General features: G+C 57.6%; 1 protein-coding gene across 1 annotated transcript in view; it reads left to right on the top strand.

Annotated features, from left to right (window-relative positions):
• The first annotated feature begins 21183 nt into the window (after positions 1 to 21183).
• The window catches only part of ADARB1 (adenosine deaminase RNA specific B1), an 82314-nt gene continuing 80717 nt past the window's right edge, over positions 21184 to 22780 (top strand). The window contains exon 1 of the mRNA XM_080828416.1: positions 21184 to 21307. The gene's annotated coding sequence lies outside the window, so the exon portion shown is untranslated. The remainder of the gene's footprint in view (positions 21308 to 22780) is intronic.

Genomic DNA, 22780 nt, shown 5'->3' with positions numbered 1-22780 from the left:
GAGGTGTTCTCAAGGAGCTTTGAGATGATGCTCCGGTCCGGCTGGCCGGCGGTCAACTCCAGCAAAGTTGAGATGGTCTGCTTGGCCCAGTGAACAGACACAGTGTTGCAGGGGACACCACGGGGGGCTTGAGGCAGAGGAAGTGTCCGGAGTGGCGAGTGGGGATTTTGAGAGCGGGGCCCCCGCCCTGCAGCGGCGGCAGCCCGTGGGGTTGGAAGTGCCACCTCCTGGCCTGGTGAGCTCCTGTTAGCCAGTCTGGGGGTCCTGGCGCAGCACACTGCCCCGTACTTACCCTGCAGGTCTCCTTGGGGGGACAGCTGGCTGCAAGGGGTCGTGGTTTTTATGACATTAATGCAAAGCTGGCATTTCTCTTGAGGGGAAATAGTCCCGGATGAAGCCCGCGCCTTCTGAGTGTTGAGCTGGATCCAGGGTTAGCGTGGGGACAAAGCGAGGTGATGTGGGTGCTGCGTTCACTTCTGAGGTGATTTTGTTGTGTTTTCAGGGCGTCTTTGATCCCTTGCTTTTTTGATATTTGACTTTGTCACTTGTGATTTTTTAGAGATCTGGTTTCATTTTGGCCTTTTAAGTTTGATAAAGGAGGTAGATGGCATGGTTTCTCCATTTTCTTCCGATGCCCCCTTGCAGTCTCGCCGGTTCTCAGGTCACAATGAACTGAAAAAAAAATTTTTTTTTTTAAGATTTTATTTATTTATTTGACAGAAGGAGACACAGTGAGAGGGAACACAGGTAGGGGGAGGGGAAGAGGGACAAGCAGACTCCCCGCGGAGCAGGGAGCCCGATGTGGGACTCGATCGAAGGACCCTGGGATCATGACCTGAGCCGAAGGCAGACACTTAACGACGGAGCCCCCCAGGCGCCCCAACTGAAAGTATGAAAGTATGAATGAGACCGCCCTTAAGAGTTAGGCGTAAGGAACCCCGGAGTCGTCTGAGCCGCGCGCGGACGAAAGCTTGCTAACGGTGTCGTTCCCGTGCCGGCTTACAGACTTAACCTGGCGTGAGTGTGCACACGTGCGCCGTAGGCGTGTTTCCGGAACTGGGCTCTTGGAGTAAGCGAATGGTGCCGTGGAGAGGTTGTGGGACCTGAAGTCCTGGCTCGCCCGTCCGCTGAGTACCAAGAAACCCACCGTGTCCAGGCTTTTGAACTTGGGTGAGTTTTCTCTCTACAGCGCGCCCGTGTCTAGGCGCTCCGGCTGAGATCAGCCGCTTTGCTGTTTCGTCTGGTTTCCTCGTGGTCCTGGGTCTTTGTTCTGACACCTCCCAGCCTGGGGATGGAGCTTATCCCGTGGGGAGACCACAGCTCTCGACGCTTTCCCTTGTCTCCACCGTCTGCACGTTCTGTGACAAAGCCTACGGTTTGTTAAGAGAAGAACACGGCCAGGAGAGGCACGAGGGGGACAGCAGGTGGGCCGCACACACTGCTCCCTGGGACCTGTGCTCGCTCAGCTCCCTGCCCCCGAGCTGTCCCTGCTCTGACCAACCAACATACAGTACCTCATTAGTTGCGGAGGGGTCTGAGGCAGAGGGGAGCCCGGGGAGGAGGCAGGGCTCTGTGTGGCCGTGGCCCCACTGCACCAGCATGGCTGGGCCACTCGGTGCAACCCATCCTCGGTGGCGAGACGAGCTCTGTGCACGCGGCGCTGAGAATGTTGGTGTCACGAGGCTGGAGTCTGTCTTGGGGATTCGAGCTGAAGAAGTCCGATGGAGAAGAGGAAGGACACGGAGAGGAGGACTTGGAGACCCACACAGCTTCCCGAAGGGCAGAACGTCTGCTCTGGGGTGTGCTGGAACCTTCCGTTCCCGAACCACAGGCCTGGCCCTCCCACCGCCACCTTACAACAAACACCCTCTGTTGACAGGAGACCGTGTTCTCTCCCTGGGTTTTTGTTAAAGGCTGAATTGTTGTTTTGATTGAAAACCTAATTGTGTAGCTCCCAGTGTAGACCTAAGACCACACGGTCTTTCCTCTGCTTGGTGCCTTCTGCACGGAGAACACGGCCTGGCAGGGGGGATGACGCACACCGAGTACCAGTTCTGCTTCTGGTCCTCGTGTGCCCAGTGGGGCAGGAGCGGAGACCCAGGCCAAGGACCCCCCAGGCAGTGCTCACTCACTCCGTGCTGGGTGGACAGGAGGGCCCGTGTCCGTCCTGCCGGCGGCTGGGGGCTCGCAAGGCGCCGGTTCTCACGTGGCGTGGGGAGCAGCTTTGCCTCAGGCAGGTGTCACCCTTTGAAGGCTGTGGTGTCCCGAGCCGTGCCCTGGCTACACGGCCTTGGTCTGGTCCTTGAGGCCCGCGGGGCCGGGCGGCCCGGCAGCAGCACCAGCCCTCCGTCAAAGCGGCTCGGCGGTGTCGCAGCCCCACAGGCCGCCGTCTTCCCGCTCGTGGTGCGTGGGCCACAGGGACCGACTGCAGACAGGTGCTTGGAGACCCTTGCTTGCGGCTTGGAGACCCCACCCGCCTCCTTAAGCTGCTTGAAGAGTCAAATTCACACTTCAGTGTTGTCTGGAGAACAGTCCCAAGGCTCCTCAAGGAGTTGAAAGTGGCTGCCCTAGGACCCAGCCATCGCACTCCTGGTGTTTACCCCAAAGATGCAGCTGGAGGGATCCGAAGGGGCACGTGCGCCCCAGTGTTCACAGCAGCGACGCCCACGACGGCCAGACTGTGCACGCACACACACACGCACACACACACACACACACACACACACACACTGGAATATTACTCAGCCACCAAAAAAGAAAAAAAAATCTTGCCATTTGCAACGACGCAGATGGAACTGGGGGGTATTGTGCTGAGGGAAATAAGTCAGTCAGAGAAAGACAATTATCCTGTTTTCACTCATGTGGGATTAAGATAAACACAACAGAGAAGCATAGAGGAGGGGGGGAACGTGACACAACATGAAATCAGAGAGGGAGACAAACCGTGACACTTTCAACCATCGGAGACAAACTGAGGGTTACGGAGGGAAGGTTCGGGGGGGGTGGTAACGGGGGGACGGGCATTCAGGAGGGCACGGGATGGGACGAAAACTGGGTGCTGTATGCAGCTGGTAACTGCGTGACCTCCACCTCCGCAACTAGTGAGGTGGTTGATCAGAGCAGGGACAGCTCGGGGGCAGGGAGCTGAGCGAGCACAGGTCCCGGGGAGCGGTGCGTGTGGCCCACCTGCTGTCCCCCTCGCGCCTCTCCTGGGCATGTTCTTCTCTTAACAAACCGTAGGCTTTGTCTCAGAACGTGCAGACGGTGGAGACAAGGGAAAGCGTTGAGAGCCGTGGTCTCCCCACGGGATAAGCTCCGTCCCCAGGCTGGGAGGTGTCTTCGTGTGTGTATACACGTGCATGCACACACGTGCATGTGTAGACGCGGGTGTCCCCAGGCTCGGGGGTCGCTCTGTTCAGTGGTTGGCCTCCCGCAGCCGCAGGGAGCGAGGTCTGCTGACCTACTCGCGAACAGCCGAGGAACCGCGGCCACAGATGCCGCCGCTGCCCAGGACGCACGGCTGTGGTGGTGGCGCTGGTGCGGGGCGGTCCCCGGGGCTCGGAGTGCACGTGTGAGCCGCTAATCTGCCCCGCTGCCCTCCGAGAGCGCGGGCGTGCCCTCTGCAGCACCCCCCATGGGAGCGCATTCCCGCTCTGGGAGCTGTTTCAGGGGCTGTGCGGTGTCCCCCTGCCATCCCCTCCGGACGTCGAGTTCTCGCGGCGCCTGTCCTCCCCTCCGTGCCGTGGGTGTCCTCCCAGCGTGGCCCTGGCCATCTGGTGGAGGGTGAGTGGGTGACCACGGTGTTTCCAGCCTCGTCGTGTGCCTTCTGGTGTCCGGGTTTGCTCACGTTTTCGCTGCACGCGATAGAGACGCCAACACAAACTAGTTTTTTAAGTAAAAACAGTGTTTTTACTCCTGAAACTTTCCTTTGGGTTTCCCTGACCATTCCAGGAATGAGCTCGTCAGTACTGGGTTTTCAGCTCTCCCATGAGAAGTTTGTCTCTCTGTTTCCTTCTGGCTTTAGTAGAGCATCCGGGGAGAGCGGGGCGGAGCTGGGCGCTGCCGCCCGGTCCTGTCTCGGCTGGAAGCCGGATGTGAGCGCACACTTTACCCCACAGCCCTTGCTCCAGAAAGCTCAGACTTCTTTTATTTTTAACTTGAGCTTTCTGCTCTGCGAGCTGAAGAGGAGCTCAAATTAGTTTGCTTTGTATTTATTTTTACTTGACCTTTTCACTTCTGAATTTTGAGAAGAAAATGTGAGAGTCCCTTCCTGCACAATTTTCTTCTGAAGGTGGTGAAGTTAGCCCCAGGCTAGCACGTCTCGTATCTTCCATTCATGAAACGAACTTTCAGATGCTCGTCAGTTTAGGCTATGAAATAATTTTTAATTCCAACTCATTTGGAACACGGTACACGTGTCTCCCAAGGAACGGTTGTGCCCCCAGCGGGCTGGCAGGCTTTCGAGACCCAGGGGCGTGGGGCGGGCTGCGTGCGGGGTCGTTTTGTCTGAGAACCAGGTGAGGCGACACAGCAGAGAATTTGTTCACGCTTTGGGTTTTTATTCATTTTGTTTTCTTTAGGAATTGAACTGAACACTTGTCACTGGCGGGAACCTACTGGAATTCTGGGAGATCAACCCCCCCCCCCAGGAGCCCCTTGAGGAGGATCCTAGTGTATTTAAGCACGTGCCGACCCCTTCGGAAGTTCTGATGGTGCAGGAGTGGCTGGCGTTGCTGTGCCTTTAGTACTGCTGGTTGTTGTCAGGGTCCCGTTATTCTGAGCAAGGAAAGCAGAGTGACGGAGTGACGGAGTGACGGAGACGGAGTGACGGAGACGGAGTGATGGAGTGACGGAGTGACGGAGTGGCAGACACACCAGGAAAGGCACCGGGGGAGAGAAGGGGGGCGGCACGCGCCAGTCCCCGGGACATGTGCTTGTTTATTGTTAATATTTTAATTACCTTAAAGGCTAATACGTAAACACATTCAGTAGCATCTCGCGTACAGTGTTTCAAAACAGGTTCCTCTCATGCTGCATAAACACGGGCTTGCGTCTACCGTCATTCTCCTGGCGGGTGCTTGTGGGTGTGCGGCTGAGACCGCTGTTCCCATATCCGGCACCTGGACGCCCTCTGCTTCCCACGGGTGTCCCCAGGCCACAGCCCAGAGGGGACGCTCAGGGGTCCCGCATGTCCCCGGCCACAGCCCTTGCTCCCCACTCTTCCTGCCCAGCCGCGGCAGCTGTGATGGCGCTTGGCGGTGTCACCGCCCGAGGAGCAGCGCACGGAGCGCGGTGTGTCCCCCGTGAGCTGTCCCAGAGCATGCACCCGTGGAGCCGCTGCCCAGGACCAGCCGTGGGGCGCAGCCGGCCCCCAGATGTCTGGGTGACAGGTGTGTCACCGGAGCTCCTGGCCTGTAGGTCTGGGCCGTAGGTCTGCCTGCCGGCCTGCTTGTTGGTTTAAAGTTTTTCGTATAAATACAGAATGCATCTTTGTGTCTGTTTCCCTTGGTTCCGGGCTGTGTGTGAGAGGCTGGGCTGGCGGCGGGGGTTTCGTGCCGTCTGAGCCAGTCCTCTGCGCACCGCGGCGTCCGCTCCCTCACCTCGCGATGGCGCTCTGCAGCCGGTACGAGCACCGCCGCCGGACCCTTCCGACGCGCTGTTTGTACAGGAGGCCCGTCTTCCTGGGCCTGGGCCCTCGGCGGGCGTACTTGGACGTCGGCGGCCGTCCGTTTTCTCCACACTGCCCCGGGGCATCGGCTGCCCTCGCAGTCCTTACTGCTCCCGACGCTGCTCGGAGGGTCTCCCTGCAGCTGTAGATTTCAGTCCCGGATGCCGATGAGACCAAGTACTTCTGTCCTGTGTTGAGTGATTGTGGGGGCTTCCCTCCCTCCCTCCCTCCCTCCCTCCTTCTTTTCTTAAAGATTTTATTTATTTGAGAGAGAGAGAGAGAGAATGAGCAGGAGGTGCAGAGGGAGAGGGAGTCTTAAGCGGACTCCCCGCTGAGCCGGACACGGGGCTGGACCCATGACCCTGAGATCGTGACCTGAGCTGGAATCCAGAGTCAGGTGCCGGACCAGGTGCCCCTGGGCTCTCTGTTGGCTGCTGGTGAAAGTGCACAGCTCACACCTCTGCCCCAGGGAAGATAGCGGGGCTGGGGTGGGGGTCGCGGCCGCAGCTCCTGTCGTGCCTACATCTCTTCCTAAAAACAGGCAAACCCCGTTTCCCTCGTAAGTTAAAGAAATTGGCTCATCCTTCCTGAGTTCTGTCTCCACTGTCTTTCCTGGAGCTGCCGGTTGTATTTAGTTTTAAGAAAGGCATGAATACTTGATAGCCTTGCTACGCATGTGGCCGGTTCCCTGGAGATAACGGGAGCTTCTGGCAGGGCCTCTCCTTCTCTGTGCTTCTGGGACTCCATCTAGGGCCTCCTCCCACTCCCTGGGCTGCCTGGGCACGGGCCAGGCCCAGCTCGCAAGCCCTGATCTCAACGTATCTCCACGCACAGCTGCTCTGGGAGATACTCCTTCTGTTGTCAGTGCCGCGGGGTGGAAATAAGAGGTGAGGGGACCTGGGTCTCCAGATATCTCTTGCTTGGTCCGCCTGCTGTGAGGGGAGTTGGGTAGCCAGCGGTCCTCTGCAGACCCTCACTGTCCCCTCTGGTTCGGGGAACAGGCTTGTGTTAAAGTAGCTGGGCAGGCAGTTTACTGCTGGGATGGTGCCAGCTTTTGAGAGCCAAGGGCCTGCGGTTAGGAACTACCATAGAGGGCATGGTGATCTGGATGTCCTGGGCCCATGGGGTCGTGATCCCAGAATTGCCATCCAGAGGCCCACAGGGTCAGCAGGAGGCGGAAGGGGGTCCACCGTGCATTGTAAGGGGTCCTGGGTGTCCCGGGGCCATGCCCAGAGGGGACTCTCGGGGGTCCTGTGTATTTTCTGAACCACAGCCAGATGGAGCCTGTCGGGGCCGTGGGAAGATCTGGTGTTGGAGGCAGAATTTCTAAGTGTTTCTAAGTATTTCTCACATCATCTTTTTTTTTTTTTTAAGAGATTTTATTTATTTATTTGACAGAGATCACAAGTAGGCAGAGAGGCAGGCAGAGAGAGTGAGAGGGAAGCAGGCTCCCCGCTGAGCAGAGAGCCCGATGCGGGGCTTGATCCCAGGACCCCGAGATCATGACCCGAGCCGAAGGCAGAGGCTTTAACCCACGGAGCCACCCAGGCGCCCCTCACGTCATCTTTTAATGTTTAGTTTTATTCGTTCATGGAAAAGGGAATCTGTTCATCTTGCTTGAATCCTTTTCCTTAGGGCTAGTTGGGGGAATAAAATGTGATAATAAAACTTAAAAATATTTTGTAGAATGTGATTACTGATTTTGTCTTCAACTCTTTTTTTTAATGGGTCTTGGAAGGGCCTCTCGAACTTGCTCTCCTCCGGCTGGTGTCCTTGATTCTGCCGAGGAAGGTGCGGGGACCGTGGCGCTGGGGCGGCGGGCGGCCGGCAGGTCTCGCCTCCGCGGCTCCTGCCTGCCTGGCACGCTGACTCCCCAAGAGGCCGTCCCCATTCGTCACCGTGTGAACGAGCTCCTCGCGCCCGACTTGGTTGCGGCCCTGCCAGGCCTTCCTAGCCAAGGGCAAAGGGCAGTTTAGCTTAGCCCCTTTATGAATCTGTCACAGACTTCCAGTTGGCAGTCCCCGTCGGCTCGTCCTTCTGTAAGCAGCCCACTGTTATGACTAGTCATGTACACACATCACGGAGGAGAAGGGGAGTGTTTAGTTTGCTTCAAGTACTTCTAAACAGCTGCCGCCGGGCTGGAGTCCTTCCATAAATCGAGGAGCTCCGCGTGATCTGACACAGGTGTGGCGTCACGTTTCAGTCCGGCGAGCGTCAGTGGCCGACGCGGCCCGTGCACTGGTCGGGTCCCCGCCTGTGGGACGAGCGCTCGCTTGTGTGGGGCTCGGGCCTGAGGGTGCGGCCAGGCGGTGCTGGCTCCGCCGTACATGGTCAGCCCTTCTGCGGGGGCCCGCGGGCCCGCACGGGTCACAGCAGAAGGAAGCAGAGCTTGTCAGGGACGTCAGGAGGACGCGGGGGCACCGCCCTGCCGGTGGCAGGCGTGGGAGATCTGCGCTGCCGGCCTTCTCCGTGGGGCCGTGGCAGCCCTGGGGCCCGTGTCAGGGCGGCGCTGGGTTTAGTCCCTGAGGCGTGTGGCTGCCCGCGGGCAGAGGGGCTCCTCCCTCATGGGAGAGCTCTGCGTCTGCAGGGTCTTCACGGAGGACGTGGGGCTGCAGCGGAACATCGTTTTAAAGCTTCGATGGCCCTGAAACAATGGGGAAACTGTTCACCGTCACTGAATTTCTGGGGATCGGGCGAGTGTGTGGGCAGCTCAGTCTGATCGTCTCATCCAGTCGTTGGCCGTGCCGCGTGCGGGGGGTACTGCTGCTAACCCCGGGCTCCGGGCGGGAACGTGCGCGGCGCCCGGGACTTGGGAGCTGGGTTCTCGAGCAGGCGGCCTCCCCACTGTGCCCCTCCCTCCGGGCTCGTAGGGCCCACTCTCGTGTGCGGAGGCCGGGGCTCGCCGGGGAGCGGGGCTGGAGCTCCCACTCGGGACGGTGGCTCGCGGACACGCTTGCTGAGGGCAGGGCGGGTAGTCCAAGCGCCAGTCATCTGGCGATAGACGGTATTGTGGACTGAGTTTTGTACCCTCTTCCCAGAAATGCAAAAATACATGGTTTTGCACGGTTGATCCCACCTGTTCGTGGTCAGGAGGAGGTGACCCGCTTTCGTCCTGCTCTCTGGCTGTGGGCCGCGGACTGAGTGGAGCTTGGGGCCCTGTGCTCACGTACGAAGCTCTGGGCCAGCTGTGTCCTCATTGGGCACTCAGGTGCCAGGGTCGTGGACAGCTTCTGTGATGGCTCTGGGTGCTCCCCACCGGCAGAGCGAGCCCCGGGGCCCGTGCAGAGTTCAGAGGGGTTGAACGTTCCCGCGTGGCGGTGACTTCTGGGGCACACGTCTTTGACTTCGGCAGAGTCTGCCCCTTTTTCTGCGTCCTCGGGCTTTGAACGTCACGCGTTCACTGTGTGAGTGTAAGAGCGAGATTCGGTTTTTACTCGTCTTGGTTCTCGAAGCCGCAGGCCCTTTCTGCTCGCGTCTCGCACGTGTGCGCGGTGGGGGCTTTGCTCTCACACCCCGCCGTGCAGTCCGCTGTGCGTCGCGTGGCCGCAGCGTCAAGTCCAAGGGCCCCGGCCTTGCGCAGAGGGCCCAGCGTCTTGCCCGAGGTCTGGGGCGAGGACGGTCACCGCCTGAAACGGAGGACGAGGGCTTGTGCTCTAGGGGCCCTGTTTTATTTTCTGCAGAACCAAAAGCCGATGAGCGACGTGTTCGCTCATCAGTGACCGCCCGGATGGCGTCTCTGCGTCGGGAACCGTGTGCCGCATTCTCACCCTGAGGGCGGGCCCTGCGGGAAAGACAGGTGCTTCCGGGGACGTGGGGTCAGATGGCCACGGCTGGCTGTGTGGCCCCGGGGCCCGGGGCTAGTTCCATCGAATGACAGGACGAGACCGGGAAGCAGCCTTGGCCGAGGGACGGCTCCGGGTGGACCCGAGCCTGCGCCCCCTGGCGGCGTCTTCGAAGAACACTTCCTGCGTTTGTGAGTTTCTTTTAGGGCAGTTTGCACCGTATTTGAAAACGAACCACTCCCGGGAGCTGCGTGGACTTTGCAGAGGTGCAGACAGGACGAAGGGCCCCACTGCCCCACCGCAGGCGTTGGTGACGTCGCTCAGGGGAGTCTGTTTGCGTCTGTTTTCCTGGGCAAATACCTTCTTTATCCCCAAAGCTCAGCCGAGCGACGGCCGTCACTGTTCATGTCACCGGAACGGGGCGTGGCCCGGGGGGATGTAGACGACCAGCTGGCGCGTGGACAGATGGTTTCTGCTTTCCCTCTCGCTGTGTGAATAGAGATTGTCCAGCACGTGTTGTGTGCGTGCGGGGAGGACGCCGTGTGTGGTCGCCACACTGCTGGGTTTCTTGGCTTTCTTCCTCTGGGGACGGAGGGAGGGGATGCGGCTCTGCTGGAGCGCGGTTCCGTCCCACGCTCGTCTCCGCGGCGGCCCGTGCCCGCTGCCCCGCTCCGCTCCCACGGGGGTGGCCTTCCGGCCTTCCGGCTCGCCCTCGTCACGCTTGTGCTCGGCGCTAGGCCAGCGGAAGGCGCTCCGTGTGGGGAGCGTGCGCGTGGTGCCTGTGAACACCAGGTTCTGCCGTGCGTGTGGGATTCCTGCTGCGTGCATTTGTGGAATTTCTCTATTGAGTACAAGGACTTCTGGTATATATAGGACTTCTGATGTGTATGGGATTTCTGTTCTCTGTGGGCTAACTTCACTCTGCACCGCCTGTCTTCGTCGCACCCTGGACATGTTAGTACAATGGTCTCTCCCTCTTCGTAGGACTGATGCGCTTTGTCTGTTTTCTTCCAGAGTAAAAAATCATTTTAAAAAAAATTCTGAGTTTAGGGGCACCAGGGTGGCTTAGTCGGTTGAATGTCTGACTCCTGATTTCGGCGCAGGTTGTGACCTGAGGGTTGTGGGAGGCCGCCTGGGTTGTGGGATCGAGATCAGTGCCCATAACTGCCTCTGACTACACAAGGGCATGTTGTCTGGTCCTGTAGATGCCTGACTGATGCGCTGCCCTTTCATTGAACTGTTTTCAAAACATCTTGAGATGATACCAGCATGTGGTGTTAGGACATATTCCCGCCCGCCATTGCGAGTCCGTCCCGTTAAATGTTGTTTCTTTCCGTCCCCTCTTCCCAGGGGTGACCAGTCTCTGGTGTGTGTCAGTCCGCTCTCCCACTCGTGTTTGTTAGCTCACGCGGGCCGCGGGCCGGGTCTCGCAGGTCTTGGCGTCCGTGAGCTACAGTTTTGGATTTGCCGTCTTTCTCGTCTCCGTGTGGGCTTTCTGTGTCTGTCCCGCAGCGTTAGTCCACACGTGGTAACAGGAGGGGGACCACATCTGTAGGATCGCGACCGTGTGAATTTCACCGCAGAGCCGAGCACTCTGACGGGAGAAGCAGAAAGTGTAGTCTCTGCCCCAGGACTCTTGCCCAGGGAAGGAGCGTGTTTGACCGGAACCCCCGGTTCTTCTCACATTTCTGAGCTGCGTCAGGTGCCGTGGTCTCTCGAGTCACGTCCCCTTTGCTTCTGGATTCGGCTTTGGTTTTGCTGGAGCGCGTCCGTAATCTGTTTCTTTACGGAGTGCGAGGCTGAGAGACGTGTTGGGTTCTTGTGCGCAGATACTGTGTTCCCACACTTGACGGATCCTTTGGCGAGGTCCAGAATTCCAGGTTCTGAAAATCTTCCCTTCAAACTCAGAGAACATTTCTGTTCTTTTCCACAGTCTGGTGTTGCCGAGGAGAAGTCGGCCGTCAGCTTGGTTCTCGTCCTTCACAGGTCTGTGTCTTCCGCGTTCCCCCGCGCCCCTGGCGCTGGTGCTTTGATGTGGGATCGCCCTGTGCTCTGAGCGGCTTCTCTTCCAAGACCAACGGGCCACGTTTGGATCCCCCCCTTTGGAAAGCCCCAGCCGGAATTCTCCAGCTCAGCCTGGAAGTGAGAGGACTGCCCGAGGCTCCTTTCTCTTCGGAGCCCCGTGTGCAGCTGTCTTGCTCTGTGGTTCCCGCGGCTCCTTCAGGTCGACCTGATTCCGTCTTCGTGCCTTGACCACGTACTGGAGTCCCTTGTGTGTGGCTGAGCCGGCTTCATCATGTTTCATTCCTCTCATGGTTCATTGCCAAGAAGTACCTTTTTTGCCATTTTGATGGGGTTTTGGGAAGAGAAGAAAGAAGATATGTACTTTCTCACCATTTTCAATAAAAAGCCTTTTAATCTTTTTTTTAAGTTTTTTTTTTTAAGAGAGCGAGTGGGGAGACTCCACGCGCGGTGCGGAGCCCAGCGTGGGGCTCCGTCTCACAACCCCGAGACCTGAGCTGAAATCCAGTCGGATGCGCAACTGACTAAGTCACTCAGGCGCCCCCCAAACCTCTTTAGATCATCCTTAATGGCAAGACTCCACACCTTGAACATCTATGAGAGTGGTGGTTTTCTTTCTAGTGGAAAAATCGCTCAACATTATCAAAGAATTGGTTAGGGATGAAGTGAGCCAGCCCAGGAAGTCTGTCAGCAGCATGTGTAAGTTCTTGATGAGCTCTGTTGTGCTTTCCACCTGTCGTTTCATAGTGCGTAAGGGCCGTCCGTCCACTTCAGCATAGCAGGGTAGCCGTCCCGCTTACCTTGTCGTGTGTGTCATGTCAGAGTTCGCACTCAGAGACCGAAGGTTGCCAGTGAAGGGAGTGTCACTGCCTTATCAAAATTGGGGGGGTTCTGTACGTCTGTTTTGAAACGAGCTTGGAGATGATTCCGACACCGAGAAGTTTCGTTATTAAAAAAAGATGCTTAAAAACCTGATGAAATTTCCATCACTGTGGACACAAATAACCCATATTACACCGAAGTGAAGCAAACTTTACATTATAGAAGCGGGCGTGGTCATCGTCGGAGCCCACGGTCACTTAGGGCGGTGAGGGCTGGTCACTGCCGTCGGGGCTGCGGGCGTGTGGCCCTCTGCCGCTGTGTGTGGGAGCCGCGTGGCTTAGAACTGAGCTGGAGCCCTGTAAGCTCTGGTGACGCTTCTGGTTTGGGTCACAGATCCCACTGTTACTGCCCCAACACCTCACTCTGTAGGTCACCGTTGACGAGCCACCGCCATGTGGGAAAAAAAAGGGCCGTGAAGTGTTGCCGGTTCGGTGCCCAGGAGAGGACTGGGTCTCGGTCCGTTCGGGGTCCTCGGGGAGGGCGGCTTTGTCTGCCAGAGGCCCTTCTGAGCGTCCCGTTAAAGCTGTGGACGTTGCCGTTAGAAAGATGCACGTGGGCTTGGAAACACCATTTTGTACACAATTTTGCCTTTTTCACGGGTGTGAAGCCTCGAGGGTTACCTGCTCCGGACCCGTGTGTGAAGCGGCTGTTTCTCTGCCCGGGGCAGTCACCCAGGCTGTGGCCCGCGCGCGGGGAACGAGCAGAGGCCGTGCAGGCTGGGGTGCACCTGCAGGTCCGTTTCTCTCGTCTCTTGGTCGCGCTGTTTTTCCTTCAGGCCTTGCTTCCTGTGGGATCATCATTTTTGCTCTCAGCGGCTCGTTTTCCTGGAAAACGAGTTGTATGAATCCTTCGAGGCCTCCGATGAGGGTGCGTTTCTCCAGAGACGATTTGCCTTTGTTTCTGCCACGTGTCTGTGGACCCCTCGTCTGGGGAAGGCTTTTCCTCGGGTCCCTTTGGTTACGTCTCGGGGCATCCGGGTGCTGTGATTTGGGGCTTGGGAGATCGACTTATGACGCACCTTACCAGCGACCTTCCGCTCCCTGCCTTTGTTCACCAAAGAGAGGAGGAGTTGGCATCCTCTGGTTAAAAACTTACAGTTAGTATCGTATAAGAGAGTAAGATCTCTGAGAGATTTCTGTAAAATATTAAAAGGTGGTTTTTAGGCAATTTGTCTTCTTACAGTGGATAATATTACACTAAATTTTAGTGTTTGATAAATAACCTAAATCCTCTTAAAATTATAATGTCACTTAAATACAGACGTCGTATTTGTTTGGCTTTGAATTAGGAACTTGTGAAACTGTTAGTTTGACATGAGTGTGACGAGAGCAGTTGGGAATGTTGCAGTTTATGGAACCTGCAGGTGCACGATGACCGAGGAGGCCCGTGGCCACACGTCCCTCGGGAAGCTTAGGGTTTGTGGACTGTTCTAGACCTTGAAGTCTGGTGGGGGTCTTGGAGCTGCCCACCCGCCCGGGGCTGCGGTGCCCCCCGTGCTCGGCCGGACGGGTCTACGCCCCCCATCTTAGAAGGGCTCTCAGAATTGTCTTTCCGTCCACTCTCTTTTTCTTACTTGGCTTTGCCTTTGTCTGTGGAGAGGTTGTCGCCTGTCTTGCTTTGTTCTTGGTGTAATCCAGCCCGAGTTTCTTACGGGAGAAGGTGGTCGACCAGCGTCTGTGGCCTTGTGTCCCCTGCGTGTGCGTGTGCACTGCAGACACGGGGGCGGGCCTCGGGCCCGTGGCTCTCATGCTCCACTGGGGGCTGGGGCCTGAAGTGCTTTTCTGTGGGTCATGTTTGTTTGCTAGCAGTGATTGGGCAAAATCAGTCCTCATTTTTATGAAAAATCACTCCCTAAAACAAGGGGGGAAAGTCATAATAAAAGCAATGTGGCTGATCATCTCTGTTAGTGTAGGGGATCTCTGGCACGACCCTATTCATCGTGGGAGACCAAGGCCTCAAGTCCCGCCCGTGAGAGGTGTTGACTCCTAATAATATACTGTATGTAACCAAATAGAATTTAAAAAAAAAAAAAAGGAGGTGTGGACTCCCAGGAGGCAGCCCCTGCTTCCCGCTGCCCAAGAACACAAGCCGGTCTGCAGCGGGTGGCGTGGACCAGGACGGGAGGTCCCTGTGTGCGGCACTGCTGCCGCGCCTGCCTGCCCCCCTGTAGCGCAGCCCCCTCTCCTGGCCTGTCGGCCTTTCTGGGTTGTTCTGACGTATGTGGCCAAAGGGTGGACAATTGTCCTGAAGGGAGCAGGTGCCGAGGGCAGGGAGGGCTCAGAGCCCCTCCCACGTCCTTCTGACCGTCCTTCCCCACCTGACATCGCGGTGGCTGAGGCCGTCCCCCCGTGCCGTGACCTGAGACACTGGTCTTCGGGCTGGAATGACGCGGGTGTCACCGGCTACACCCGGGGTCACTCGCCTGCTTGACCTCAGTGCTCCCTCCCTCCTTTGTCTGTCCCGCTGTCTCTACCCGCATGTGCCTTGTGTCTGTGGAGAGCAGAGCTCGTGCCTAGTGCCGGGAGCACGGGTCCCTCTGGGAGCGATTACGCAACAGCGGAGTGTGGCTGGAGGGGGAGGACTCCCTGGCCTATTTAGTGAGGTGTTTTAATGTTTGCAGCAAGCTTTAATGTCCCATAAAACATTAGATTATTCAGAGTTTAAAAAAATCACGTTTCCCCTCAGGTCACACAAATATTTTCAGCAATGTTTACTAATTCATTTCAGAAAATAAAATGAGAGGTTTTGAAATACAAAGCAAAGTAGTCTTTTTTAAAGCCAGCTTTTTGGAGGGGTAATTGACATGCCAAAACGGCACATATTTTAACTCGTGCAGCTTGGTAAGTTTTGAGACGCCGGTGAGGCGGTTGGCACAGTGAAGGTGGTGAGCCTGCCCTTGGCCTTTGAAGGCCCCCCGCCCCCCACCCTCTCCCCGCCCCCGGCCGCTGCCCCTCTCTTTGCTGTCACCATAGGTCCCTTTGCATTTTCTAGAGTTTTATGTCAATAGGGTCAGACAGTGGGTACTTCCGTCTGGCTTGTTGCACTCCCCGTTACTGCTTCGAGATGCATCTGTGCCGTACGTCACGGTTCATTCTAAACCAGTCCTTCTAACGAGGCGAAATACATTCTTCTTACTTGCTAAGAAAACGGAATATGCTGAATTCAGTAAGTAGAAGGGATGACAAAGTCCATCTTGGTGGTTCTGTTAAGACCAGGACACCGGGGAAGTAGAGTGAAGAGCACAGGCTTCGCGGTCTAAGTGGCGGTCGCGGCGTCGAGTCGAGGCCTCCAGACTGAGCGGATCCCACGCTCCGCACCGGGGAGAGCGAGTGTCCTCCGCCTGAGCTGGGCCACGCTCGGAGCCCGACGAGGTGGCAGTTCTCCAGGGTCACAGAACAGAATGTGCTCTGCACACCACTTCCTAAGTGGAATTTAAATAATATAGAAGAATCTAGACGCAACCAGGGCTTCCAGACTCTCTCCTCTTGCGTTTCTCCTCCTTCCTAGAAGCACCGAGGAGGGGGGGCCTGCGCCCTCCTCCCGGCCTCTTGATTAACGCGGGGTTCCTGACGGTGCGCCCGCGGCCTGCGCTGCCCGGTGGGTTTGGTCCCCCGTGGCGGTGCTCTCGCCTCGTAAGTGCTCATTGATTCCGTACCACGTGAAGACCTTACCCCTGCCCGTGGTCCCTAACGCAGAACGGACTTGTTCCTTCGGAAACGTGGTAGCCGGGGCCGGCTGGGCATTGTTGACGTCGAAGTATCGATGACTGTAGTTCACGTACTTTGAAGGTTTTTATAGTTGAAGACAACCGAAAAATGCCTTTCTTCTAAAGTTTCCTCTTTTCTTTCGATTTTCTCATGTTGGTTATTGAAAATTCCATCACCCCTTTGACAGCATGGATCCTTGGAGCCGCCCACTGGGGGCACTCGCCCCGCCGCCGTCCCTCTGTCCCTGGCTGTCCTCCCAGCCTCCAGCCGTGGCCCCCGGAGCCCGGAGAGCCATCCTTCTGAAGACAGGCCAGGTCGCTTTCTTACCAAAGTGCGTGTTCGGTGCCTCTGCCGTGGGGCCGCCCCCGCCCTCCCCAGAAGTACCTTGACAGGCCTCTGTGCTCGTCTCAGCTGAGGAACCGTGTCCTTCTGGGGCCTCTGGGCTCGTGACTCAGGCCCCACCGTGGCCCTGCTCTCCGTTCCCACCGGCTTCCGGTCCTTCTCTTGGGTACCGATTCTTAGGACTGACCAAGCACTTAACGTGGAAGACGCTGTTGAAAACTAGGAAGGAGGCTGGTTTCTCTGAGCATCTTCCATCCGCGGCTTATCTCCTTCACGTGTCTTGAGCGTATCGAGCCTTCCTATCTTGAAATAATTCTTGTCTCTAGACACGAGAGCCCGAGTAGCCGCCGAACATCTCTGTTTCGCTGTGTGGTCTAGTTACGTGTCTACAAGATGGACAATGACAGTACTTACTTCTTGGCAGAGGAAAGCCCTAATTTCCATGGTCTAATTAAATTATGGTGATAACTTTCACGTTAGAGGAAATGCAGTGGTTTTACTTAGTGCAGTTACTACCGGCACCCCACGTCCATCGAGTGCTGGGTGTTACGTGTCTGTGAGCGGGACTAGTCCTGTCCTGCTGTCGGCGCTGGGCTGGGAAGCCCCGTGTGAGCCCTGTGTCGTGGGCAGCGCTGTGGCGCCGAGTCTCCTCGTGGTAGCAGGGAGTTGGGCACGCAGATGGCGTGGAGACCGCCGCAGCTCGGCCCTGCTTTCAGGGAGCCCAGGAGCGCGCACTGGGAGAAGGCTCCAGAAAGGCGGTGGTGTGGGCTGAGCTGGGCTGTTGCCCTCGAGCGTGGCAGGAGCTGGAGGCCCCAGAGCGGCCACCGTGGTGGTCTCACACGACCTCCATGCCCCCGTCCAGGTCCTCGGGCCACCCCAGGGCCTGCTGTTTCTTGGGGTGGCTCCGAGCAGATTGAGGTTTTGGTAACTCACTCCTTGTCTGGAGGGTGCGTCTCCCTGTGCTTCTCCCTCCTGGGTTTCTCCCTTGAGACCTCTCCCTGCCTCACCAGCTTCCCCCAGGCTGGTGGCGGTTGGCACCCCTGGTGCCCTAGCTCCTACCTTCCCTGCTGCCGACAGTCGGCTGCCGGTGGTGTCGGTCGGTCACTTGCTGCACGTCAGTAACGGCATGGCCACCGCTTGGTTTGGTCGTGGTAGACTGTCCTCGGTAAGGACAGTGGTCACCGTTGGCTGTTTCTGGGTCCTGTTGCCTGGGGGTTTCCTAGCGCATGTTTGTCGTGAGTTCTGTCGTTCCTACAGAAGAGTGAGTGTGTGAAGGATGGTTTTCCTTACGTGTTCCTGTCCCTGGCACCCAGGAGCGGAGACATAGCAGACACCGTAGGTCAGAGCCTCCCTCGTGCTGCTCGACCGTGGCCTCCCCGCTGCCTGCGCTCCAGCGCACATGGCCCTGCTCCCCTGTCTGGCCGCGGGGGCATGTGTCCCTACGCAGTCATCCTCGGTGTCACCTGCCAGTGGCGTCGTGGGTGCCCTCCATGCCTCTCTCGGTTCATTAGTGGGGCAGGTGACATTCGTTGATTTTCATACACCGACTCGATTCTACATTCCCGGAGTGAATCCATCTGGATCATATAACAGCTTTTCAAAAGATTGTTGGATTGAGTTTGCGGATCTTTAGGATTTTTACGTTTGCATTCATGGGTCAGTTTGGCTGATACTCTGGGCGTGATTTTTGTTTCCTGATTCTTGTTCTTTGTAGTTGAGTCAGATTTTCTATTTCTTCCTGAGTCAGTTTTGATAAATTGTATTTTTCTTAGAACTTGCTCATTATACCTAAGTTTACAAAATTTTTGAAACAAAGTTCCTAATACCCTCTTATTATATTTTTAATGTGAGAATTTGGCATGATCATTCTGTCCTGGTGTCTCTTGTTGCCTAACGTCCTCCCTGCCCCCCAGATAAAGCACAGCTCAGTGGCTGGAACAACCACCGTTTGGTTTTGGTGGTGACGTTGTGGGGTAGGGATGGGGGCAGGGTGTAGCAGGGACGGTTTGTCTGTGCTCCGTGGGACTGGGACCTCCGCAGGGGTCCCTCGGGTGACCGGAAGTGGCCGTGTGTCTGCATCGTCAGTCCCGGCAGTCAGCATCTTGTCCATCTTGTCTGAGGCGGCTTCCTGAGTGACACGGCGGGCACCTGCCTGGGGCTGATGCGGGCTCGTCCCTCGGCATAGATGCACAGCTAGGTGGGCTCAGCCGCAGAACCGGCTTCCTGCACAGAGAGTCCTTGCAGCCTGCAGCCCCAGAAGGCACGGGCCCAGCACGCAGCCACCCTTCCGTGTCCGCCCGACCCACCGTGGTGGGCCCAGGGCCAGCTGAGCCTCTCGGGGATGCCTCAAAAGGACCACTTTGCTCCACGGCAGGGGTGTCCCATAAAGGTGGGCACCCGGCTCTCCACTACCCTGTTTCCAGGGCCTCTTCTCTCTTCTCTGTGTGTTGGGATTAGCCTGGCCAGTGTCTGTCCGTGTGTGGCTGCTAGTCTGTGTGATTAATACAGGTTTAATTTCTTCCTTTCCCCTCCCATTTTCTTTGGGCTTATTTTGCACTTATTTTGTTCTTCTGGGCTTATTTTTGTACTGAGGTGGGGATTCATGATTGTCCCCCCTTTTCTAAAAGTGTGAGCGTTAGGCTACGCATTTCCCTCTGGTGTGCTGCCTTACCTGCGTGCCACACGTTTCCAAATGGAATCTCTTTTGTTCTTAAGTTTAAATATTTTCTGGTTTCTGCTGTGATCATTTCAACTGTGGATGCCTCCGAAGAACACTGCCTAACTCACAAGCGCATGGAGGCCTCTCTAGTTATCTTTGCACGGGACGCTGTGCGTGGCGCGGTGGGGGGCCGTGAGCGGACCCCCGCCCCCGGGGCCCGCCGTTCGCTAGGCGCGTCCCGGCGCGTCCGTTCGGGACACAGGCCTCCGTGTGCCTGGTGCTGCTCCCTGCTGTCAGCTGCTGTCCTCTACGGCCCCCACGACCACAGCCTTCTCCGTCTTTGCCTCCCTTCTGTCACGCTCCCGCTGTCACTGTCAGTGTCCCTGGGCCCCGCCCTCCACGTCTGTGACTCCATTCAGTCCTCGTGGTGCCGTATGGGGCACGATCCTCCGCGTGGCCGCCAGGACCTGGAGGCCGCCCCACTCCTGCAGCTGCGGAGCTGGGCGACATCCCAAGGCCGCCCTCTTGCCGACCGAACCCACAGCTCTACAGTCCCCAGGCTGTGTGGCAGCTCCCACTGCCCCATTCCTGTTCGTCCTGCTGACACTTTGAAGTTGGCAGAAGCCATCCCCGTGTGAGGCCAGCTCCCCCGGGGCAGCTGTGCTGGGCTGTCCTGGGCCTGGTCCCTCCGGCTGACATCAGGGCTCCGACTTCTGCCCTCACTCTGGGCCAGCGGGTCACGGCGTGGGCACTAGAACCGGCTTCTGCGAGTCACGGTCGTGTTCTTCCTGCTGGTTCCCTTCTCTGTGCCGTCGGTGGACCTTGGTTGGTGCAGTGACATCTGAATTCTTTCACGCATCGTCCTTCCTTGGGCTGTGGAGGCTCCGGGTCCTGCCCTTTGTGCCTTGTTGCAGGGGCTCCCTGTGTCTCCTGCACACCCTCCAGCCAGGGCAGGAGCTGCCGGCCAGATTCCCGACCAGATGGGGGTGGCGTGGAGGACGGGGCGGGGGCACCGCACTGCCGCTTCCTTTATTCTCCTCAGCCGGGTGTGGAGACAGGACCGGTGGGGCGCTGACGGCTCAGTGACAGTGTGCGCAGACCTCTGTGCTCGGCCCCGAAGCCTCTGTGCTGGATGGGACGAGCCCAGGCTGAGAGGCCATTGTCGTCAGTCACTGTTAGTCCGGGTGACGGCAGCACAGGACGTGGGGACCGTGTCTTAGACCCGTCCTCGCAGACCTGCTGACGTGTGTTACCGATGAACTGAGTCACAGCTGAGAGATGTGGGGCTTAGAGACTGGTCACTTCTAACCCTGGAGGCCCCCAGCCAGGGCACATGGCCCCAGGAGGTTCGTGGTGACTGGACTAAATCTGCCCCTCCATGTTCGGAGATGCACCTGTCTACACTCGCTGCCGGTCTTCCGGGCGCCCACTCGGGGACTTACTCACTCTTCCCTGTGGATGCCAGCTAGCAGCTCTGCGCCGGGGGAGCCCCACTCTGGACTTTCCCCTCATGTGGATATCGGGTTGTTTCTCTAAAAGAAAATGTTGACATTGCGTGTTTAGGCTTTGTCAGTATATAAGCACGTTGAAATGCTCCCTTTAATGAGCTGTGAGTTGAAAGCACATCTGTGCCGAGAGGAAGTGGCGTGGCGATGTTTCACACGCTCTGCCCACAGACGCACGCGTGGCCTGTGTCTTCCAAGTCCGGGCGGGAAGGGCAGAGGAGGCCTGCGCCCGTGCGTTTCTCATGTCTGTCTGTACGCATGCGTGGGCGCGTGCCGCGGGTGTGCATGTGGCCTTTTATCTTCCCGAAGATGGCAGGTGCACGGGGGGTTTCCCCGGAGGCCTCCCTCCGCAGCTTGTGGGTCGGCGCGCGCTTGCATTCGGACTCGGGAGGCCAGATCGGACGGCGCGGGTGTGTGCACCTGCCTCTCGTGAGCGGCAGGGTGGAGGTGAGGCTCGTGATTGTGCACCTGCTTTAGGAATGTGCGGAGTGTACTAAAAACGACTCGAGCTTCTATTTAGAAAGAGGACTTTTAATTAACAGAGTTTATTATTAGAACTCTCATCTCAGGTGTTGAACAGGCAAAGTGATTGGGTCTTTCTCTTACACAGAGTGAAGTCTCTCCAGCCGGGCATGGCGAGCTCCGGGAGCAACTGAAGGAGACGGGTCCCTCGGCCCCGCCTGCACCCGGGCAGCTCTGCCCAGGGTCCGAGCAAACACAGACACTACACAAATCTAAAGGTAAGGTACAAGCTTGCAAAATCCTGCTGACGTCTGATGGACTAAGAAATACCTCTTGCTTGACGTGAACTGACGAATTAAGGCTGTTTGCCTTCGCAAGTGCGTTTTCTTAGTAACCTCCAGCCCAGATTGCTTGTTACTGGGAATTCTCTCGTCCTCCCCTGGGGTCCAGACTCCGTGCGGGTCCCCGCGCGGCTCCGGGTCGGTGCGCTGCTGCCCCCCAGTGGCTGTGTGGCCAAGAGCGGCCCCGGCATCCCGGCTCAGCCGGGTGCCGCCGTGCCTCCGGCCTGGCACCGAGTTACACTTGCTGAAAGCTTTTTACCGTATGTTAGTTCCTTTGAGGTGATTAAAGGAAAATTTATGTAGTACTTAATTGTTTGTTGACGATTACGTGATTCAGCATCTGCTTTTGAGAGAAATTGAGGCAAATTTAAAGTCCCGATGAAGTTAATCCTAAGATGAATTTGCGGCTGTGGAGTGACTAATTTGAGGACGTTGGGTTTTCAACATCCAAGAGGACTTGTGGTGGGGAAGAAGCACGAGGAAGTCGTCGGCGGAGGGCTGCGGGACGCCCGTGCTGGCTCCCCCGTTCCGCAGAGGCTGACAGGTGCCCGGCGACTCGGGCGACTGCCGCAGGAGTGGGCGCTGAGCTCGCGGTGGGCAGGGGGTGCCCGCCCTCTCGGGGGAGTGCAGGTGCACCCACATCTGCTGGTCGTTTAGGAGTCTAGACGTGTCGGGAGCCTGAGGCAACGAGCTCCCAGGGACACCTGGAAGGGAAGGTTTACTCTCTAACCACGGGCCCCGACCCCCGCCCCTTCTGGCCCAAGAGCCCTGAGAGTGTGGGAGGGGTGAAGTTCTGGTTATTTTCTTCTGCCGCACCGGTGGGGGCTGTCTTCAGCCCCAGCTCTTCTGTTAGCCGGATTAGTGGCATGAAATCAGCGTCCCTGTAACTAGAGGGTGTGGACAGGTGGTGAGTGGCACCGAGCGGCGGAGTCTGCAGACAACACCGTCCGTCCGTGTCGCTGGGGGCCGTGCAGTCGGCGACAACCTGCATGTCGTGCCGAGGCAGCGAGTGCCGCGGTCTCTGTGTCCCGCATGCCAAACGGCAAGTATTTCTGTCTCGTGAAGCGTGCACTGGGGAAGTGAATTATTCGTGATCCTCCGCAGAAATAAATATTGTCCTTAAAGGCACACGAGCAGTCACGAGGCCCGAAGGAGCACGTGGTGCAGCGTGAGGGGCCGAGCGGTGACCAGCGACTCGGAGAGCCCCTCCTCCCGCAGACGCCCCCTCCTCCCGCGGACGCCCCCTCCTCCCGCGAGCGCCCCCTCCGTGGCTCTTCCAGCCGCCCAGTAGAAATGTCGTATTTCTCCCATAACATGAAAGCTAATTTTGGCAACACATAGTCTGATGTATGATACCTTTCGTTTTCCAGGGTGGTTTGGGAAGAAAAGTAAGCACGAAAGCTTCTGGCC

Source organism: Martes martes (genome assembly GCF_963455335.1).
Source record: "Martes martes genome assembly, chromosome: 1".
Lineage (NCBI taxonomy): Eukaryota > Metazoa > Chordata > Mammalia > Carnivora > Mustelidae > Martes > Martes martes.
Note: the sequence above shows the minus strand (reverse complement) of the source record. Positions and strands in the feature narration are given on the sequence as shown.